Here is a 5,459-nt window from a genome sequence, read left to right on the forward strand (position 1 = left end):
TTTCAGATTGTGACTCAGCTTTGCTAGAGTCCCCAATTAGAGGTGTCCAGGGTTCTTAAGCACACTCTTTTTGCTTCGGATCACGACTTTAACCGCTCAGTCTCAAGTTTTCACTTGACACCTTCACGCCACAAGCACATGGTTAGGGACAGCTTGGTTTAGCTGCTTAGGCCAGGATTTTATTCCTTTAGGCCATCCTATCCAATATTATTCCTGTACGCCTTCCTATCCACTGATGCTCAAAGCCTTGGATCCTTTTTATTACGGCTATTGGCTTTTTTCTGCTTGCTTCTCCCTTTTTTTTTTGAATTCACTGCTTTTTCTTGCATCAAGAATCAATTTGATAATTTTTCAGATCCTCAGTAACATTTCTCCTTTTCCATCATTCTTTCAAGAGCCAACAATTTTAACATTCATGCACAACAAATTCAAAAGACATATGCACTGTTCAACCATACATTCAAAAAACAAAAAGTATTGTCACCACATCAAAATAATTAAGCTAGTTTTAAGGATGAATTCGAAATCATGTACTTCTTGTTCTTTTGTAATAAAAATTGTTTTCATTTAAGAAAGGTGATGGATTCATAGGACATTCATAACTTTAAGGCATAGACACTAAGACACTAAAGATCATAAGACACAAGCATAGATAAACATAAGCATAAAAATTTCGAAAAACAGAAAAGTAAAGAACAAGGAGATTAAAAAATGGGTCCACCTTAGTGATGGCAGCTTGTTCTTCCTCTTGAAGATCTTATGGAGTGCTTGAGCTCCTCAATGTCTTTTCCTTGTCTTTGTTGCTCCTCTCTCATGATTCTTTGATCTTCTTTATTTTCATGGAGGTGGATGGAATGTTCTTGGTGCTCCACCCTTAGTTGTCCCATGTTGGAACTCAATTCTCCTAGGGAGGTGTTGATTTGCTCCCAATAGTTTTGTGGAGGAAAGTGCATCCCTTGAGGCATCTCAGGGATTTCATGGTGAGGAGTTTCCTCATGTCCATGAGTTGGATCTCTTGTTTGCTCCATCCTCTTCTTAGTGATGGGCTTGTCCTCATCAATGAGGATGTCTCCCTCTATGTTAATTCCAACTGAATTACAGAGGTGACAAATGAGATGAGGGAAGGCTAACCTTGCCAAGGTAGAGGACTTATCCGCCACCTTATACAGTTCTTGGGATATAACCTCATGAACTTCTACTTCCTCTCCAATCAAGATGCTATGAATCATGATAGCTCGGTCTATAGTAGCTTCGGACCGGTTGCTAGTGGGAATGATTGAGCATTGGATAAACTCCAACCATCCCCTAGCCACGGGCTTGAGGTCATGCCTTCTCAGTTGAACCGGCTTCCCTCTTGAATCTCTCTTCCATTGAGCGCCCTCTTCACAAATGTCTATGAGGACTTGGTCCAACCTTTGATCAAAATTGACCCTTCTAGTGTAAGGATGTTCATCTCCTTGCATCATGGGCAAGTTGAATGCCAACCTTACATTTTCTGGACTAAAATCTAAGCATTTCCCCCGAACCATTGTAAGCCAATTCTTTGGGTCCAGGTTCACACTTTGATCATGGTTCTTGGTGATCCATGCATTGGCATAGAACTCTTGAACCATTAAGACTCCCGACTTGTTGAATGGGGTTGGTAAGAACTTCCCAACCTCTTCTTCGGATCTCATGTTGGATCTCCAGATATTCACTCTTTTTGAGTTTGAAAAGGACCTCGGGGATCACCTTCTTCATAGCCACAACTTCATAGAAGTGATCTTGATGCACCCTTGAGATGAATCTCTCCATCTCTCATGACTCGGAGGTGGAAGCTTTTGCCTTCCCTTTTCTCTTTCTAGATGTTTCTCCGGCCTTAGATGCCATAAATGGTTATGGAAAAACAGAAAGCAATGCTTTTACCACACCAAACTTAGAAGGTTTGCTCGTCCTCGAGCAAAAGAAGAAAGAAGAGAGTAGAAGAAGAAGAAAAAGAGGATATGGAGGGGCCTATGTGGTTCGGCCAAGAGGGAGAAGTAGTGTTTAGGTTGTGTGAAAATGAAGGAGTGAAGAAGGGTTTATATAGGGGTGGAGAGAGGGATAGGGATCGGCCATTATGGGTGGGTTTGGGAGGGAAAGTGGTTTGAATTTAGATGGTGAGGTGGGTGGGTTTTTATGAAAGATGGATTTGAGTGGTGAAGAGATTGGTGGGATTTGATAGGTGAGGGGTTTTCAGGGAAGAGGTATTGAGGTGATTGGTGAATGGGTGAAGAAGAGAGAGAGTGGTGGGGTAGGTGGGGATCATGTGGGGCCCACAGATCCTGAGGTGTCAAGGATAATTCATCCCTGCACCAAGTGGCGAGCAAAAATGCTCTTTCTGCCAATCCTGGCGTTAAACGCCGGGCTGGTGCCCATTTCTGGCGTTTAACGCCAGCTTCTTGCCCATTCCTGGCGTTAAACACCAGTCTGGTGCCCCTTTCTGGCTTTAAACGCCCAGAATGGTGCCAGACTGGGCGTTAAACGCCCATTTTGCTATCTTCACTAGCGTTTAAACGCCAGCAAATTTTCCTCCAAGGTGTGCTATTTTTCTTTCTATTTTTCATTCTGTTTTTGCTTTTTCAATTGATTTTGTGACTTCCCATGATCATCAACCTACAGAAAACATAAAATAACAAAGGAAAATTGATAAATTAGCTTGACAGTGGGCTCCCATGGAGCCTTACAGATACTCAGAGCAATGTTAGAACCTCCCAACACCAAACTTAGAGTTTAAATATGGGGGTTCAACACCAAACTTAGAATTTGGTTGTGGCCTCCCATCACCAAACTTAGAGTTTGACTGTGGGGGCTCTGTTTGACTCTGTTTTGAGAGACGTTCTTCATGCTTCCTCTTCATGGTTACAGAGGGATGTCCCTGAGCCTTAAATGCAAGGGATTCTTCATTCACTTGAATGCTCAATTCTCCTCTGTCAACATCAATCACAGCCTTTGCTGTGGCTAGGAAGGGTCTGCCAAGGATGATGGATTCATCCATGCATTTCCCAGTCTCTAGGACTATGAAATCAGCAAGGATGTAATGGTCTTCAATCTTTACCAGAACATCCTCTACAAGTCCATAAGCTTGTTTTCTTGAATTGTCTGCCATCTCTAGTAAGATTCTTGCAGCTTGCACCTCAAAGATCCCTAGCTTCTCCATTACAGAGAGAGGCATGAGGTTTATGCTTGACCCTAGGTCACACAAAGCCTTTTTAAAGGTCATGGTGCCTATGGTACAAGGTATTGAGAACTTCCCAGGATCCTACCTCTTTTGAGGTAATCTCTGCCTAGTCAAGATATCCAGTTCTTTGGTGAGCAAAGGGGGTTCATCCTCCCAAGTCTCATTACCAAATAACTTGTCATTTAGCTTCATGATTGCTCCATGGTACTTAGCAACTTGCTCTTCAGTGACATCTTCGTCCTCTTCAGAGGAAGAATACTCATCAGAGCTCATGAATGGCAGAAGTAAATCCAATGGAATCTCTATGGTCTCAGTGTGAGCCTCAGATTCCCATGGTTCCTCATTAGGGAACTCTTTGGAGGCCAGTGGATGTCCATTGAGGTCTTCCTCAGTGGCGCTCACTGCCTCTTTCTCCTCTCCAAATTTGGCCACGTTGATGGCCTTGCACTCTCCTTTTGGATTTTCTTCTGTATTGCTTGGAAGAGTACTAGGAGGGAGTTCAGTAACTTTCTTACTCAGCTGACCCACTTGTGCCTCCAAGTTTCTAATGGAGGACCTTGTTTCAGTCATGAAACTTTCAGTGGTTTTGATTAGATCAGAGACCATGGTTGCTAAGTCAGAGTGTCTCTGCTTAGGATTCTCTGTCTGTTGCTGAAAAGATGATGGAAAAGGCTTGCCATTGCTAAACCTGTTTCTTCCACCATTATTGTTGTTGAAACCTTGTTAAGGTCTCTATTGATCCTTCCAAGAGAGATTTGGATGATTTCTCTATGAAGGATTATAGGTGTTTCCATAGGGTTCTCCCATGTAATTCACCTCTTCCATTGATGGGTTCTCAGGATCATAAGCTTCTTCTACAGATGAAGCGTCCTTAGTACTGCCTGGTGCAGCTTGCATTCCAGACAAACTTTGAGAAATCATATTGACTTGCTGAGTCAATATTTTGTTCTGAGCCAATATGGCATTCAGAGTATCAATTTCAAGAACTCCTTTCTTCTGATTCGTCCCATTGTACACAGGATTCCTTTCAGAAGTGTACATGAATTAGTTATTTGCAACCATTTCAATGAGTTCTTGAGCTTCTGCAGGCGTCTTCTTCAGATGAAGAGATCCTCCAGCAGAGCTATCCAATGACATCTTGGACAGTTCAGACAGACCATCACAGAAGATACCTATGATGCTCCATTCAGAAAGCATGTCAGAAGGACACTTTCTGATCAGTTCTTTGTATCTTTCCCAAGCTTCATAGAGGGATTCACCTTCCTTTTGTCTGAAGGTTTGGACTTCCACTCTAAGCTTACTCAATTTTTGAGGTGGAAAGAACCTTGCCAAGAAGGTATTGACTAGCTTTTCCCAAGAGTTCAGGCTTTCTTTGGGTTGTGAGTCCAACCATATCCTAGCTCTGTCTCTTACAGAAAAAGGAAATAGCATAAGTCTGTAGACTTCAGGGTCAACCCCATTGGTCTTAACAGTGTCACAGATTTTCAAGAATTCAGCTAAAAACTAATGAGGATCTTCCAATCGAAGTCCATAGAACTTTCAATTCTATTGCATTAGAGAAACTAATTGAGGCTTAAGCTCAAAGTTTTTGCTCCAATGGCAGGGATGAGATGCTTTTCCCATAGAAGTCGGGAGTAGGTGTAGTAAAGTCACCCAGCACCTTCCTTGCATTGTTGACATTGTTGTTGTTTTCGGCTGCCATGTCTTCTTCTTGTTTGAAGATTTCTGTTAGGTCCACTACAGGGGGTAGTGCTTTAGCTTCTCTTAGCTTTCGCTTCAAGGTCCTTTCAGGTTCAGGGTCAGCCTCAACAAGAGTGCCTTTGTCTTTGTTCCTGCTCATATGAAAGAGAAGAGAACAAGGAAATATGGAATCCTCTATGTCACAGTATAGAGATTCCTTGAGGTGTCAGAGGAAAAGAAGAATAGAAGGAGAAGGTAGAAGAATTCGAACTTATCAAGAGAGATAGAGTTCGAATTGTGCATTGAGGAGGAGTGTTAGTCCATAAATAGAAGAATGTGAGAAGAGGGAAAGAAATTTTCGAAAATTAAAGTGAATTAATTAAAAGAAATTTTGAAAAATGGTAATTGATTTTCGAAAACTAAGATTGGGAAATAAATTAAGTGAAATTTGAAAAATATTTTGAAATTAGAAATCAAAAAGATATGATTGAAAACTATTTAAAAAGATATGATTTTTAAAATTAATGACTTGGCTAACAAGAAATTTAAAAGATATGATTCAGACATTAAACCTTTCTCA

At 41.4% G+C, this 5,459-nt stretch overlaps 1 non-coding gene across 1 annotated transcript; it reads left to right on the forward strand.

Annotated features, from left to right (window-relative positions):
* Positions 1 to 4,390: 4,390 nt before the first annotated feature.
* LOC127742092 (small nucleolar RNA R71) lies at positions 4,391 to 4,498 on the forward strand. Its single transcript, XR_008003280.1, has one exon. It is a non-coding gene; the product is annotated as a small nucleolar RNA R71 (small nucleolar RNA).
* The last annotated feature ends 961 nt before the right edge of the window (positions 4,499 to 5,459 follow it).

The sequence above is a fragment of the Arachis duranensis genome, chromosome 9, assembly GCF_000817695.3.
Source record: "Arachis duranensis cultivar V14167 chromosome 9, aradu.V14167.gnm2.J7QH, whole genome shotgun sequence".
In the NCBI taxonomy this organism is placed as follows: domain Eukaryota; kingdom Viridiplantae; phylum Streptophyta; class Magnoliopsida; order Fabales; family Fabaceae; genus Arachis; species Arachis duranensis.